Below are 1660 nucleotides of genomic sequence, written 5' to 3' on the forward strand. Positions count from 1 at the left end.
GAAAAGAAAAGCTACATTTTTCAATTCTACTGTAGAGGCTGGTCCATCCTCCCCTAATTCCTTGAGTCTGAGAATGACTCTTTTATTTGAATCTGTTTTAACAGATTCCGGTCTTTTCTGAAAGTAATCATTATTTGACTTTTAATCCCGAAATTTTTGTCTTAATTGTTCACGCTCCAAGGAATGTTTTTACGGAGTCGACAATCCTTAAAAGTATGATTATTCCTGTGACAATAGTGGCAACTACATTCCTCTCTGCTCTTTATAAATCCTTTCTTTGCCAATTCAGGGAGATCTCTTTTAAAATATCCTAACTTTTTACAGTAAAAACATTCCACCTTATTGATCCAATTGTTTTTATCCTCAAACTTATTTTCGGTTCGTAAATGGGCTGTTCTCTTATTTGAATTAAATATTGTTTTCGGGTTTTGTCCTATATTAGAACTCGAAACAGCTTCGGATGCTGTCGTTCCTATATGCACTCTGTTCCAACTCTTAAACTTAAGATCCTCCTGATTCGCGAGTGCAATCGCTTTGTCTAATGTGTTTATCTCTTTATCTCTTATTCGGGAATAAATATTGTAATCTAAACCAGGTAAAAAATTTCCGATTGCTGTAGTTCTGTAAGCTTTACACATTCCAATACCCTCTTCCCCTGAAGTATTTTCCAAAACTTGTAAGACTAATCTATTCAGAGTCCGGTTTACTCTTGCTCCACATTCGGGAATAGATTCACCCGGTTTAATTTTGACGTTAGCTAAATCTTGCATAAGTTGACTTATGTCTTCGTTTTGAGAGTAAATTTGATTTAAAGTTCTTAAAATTTCATCTAGAGTGATCCCCCTTCTATCCTGTATATGCGGTCTCGCTTCTCCAATTATTTTTGTTCTGATTAGCATGGTCAAGCATGAAATGTCAGATGGATTAATTAATGAAAGTGCGGCTCTACAATGATCACCAAACATCGTGATGGACATATTTTTTCCATCAAAAGAGGGAATCATCCCTTGTACTATTTTTGAGATTTTATTAAAGTCACGTGTTCCGGTCAAAGCAATTGAATTATCTGATAAGGGAGTAGGAAGATAGACAGATGTTTCATGTCTTCTCAAGGGAGAAGAATTTTCGAGATCTGAATTTGTAGGTTGACTAATATCGCTTGTCAAAGAATTTCGAGAAGACTGTAAAGCCTGTATTATCAAGGAGGTTTCAGCCACTGCACCCGGATCAACAGAACTCTTATTAATTCTTTTCCTTTTATTTCTTGAAACTGAAGGTTCAGTTTCATCACTGGATGAGAGCGAGGGATCGCTATACCGAACCCTTTTTTTCGCTCGCAATTTAGGCATTTTCAATTCTGTTAGGCTAGGACTTACTTGAGGTTATAATCCAATTTCGTACTTTATATTAACACTTTTTCTCGTCTTAATAAAAAGATTGATAAATTTGCACAATATTCAAATTCTGACTATACACGATAAGAGCGAGAAAAATAATCACATCACAGTTTTTTTTTTATTAAATTTTCACTCCTTTGAGATGATCTGGAAGTTCGAGCTGAAGTTCCATTTGAAGATCGAGTAGACCTCTGAAAAAAAAAATCTTCGAAGTTCTGCAACTCTAGAAGTCCCCTGATGCGTAAACTTTCACAGGCCGTCCA

The sequence above is a fragment of the Belonocnema kinseyi genome, chromosome 2 (genome assembly GCF_010883055.1).
Source record: "Belonocnema kinseyi isolate 2016_QV_RU_SX_M_011 chromosome 2, B_treatae_v1, whole genome shotgun sequence".
NCBI classification, from domain to species: domain Eukaryota; kingdom Metazoa; phylum Arthropoda; class Insecta; order Hymenoptera; family Cynipidae; genus Belonocnema; species Belonocnema kinseyi.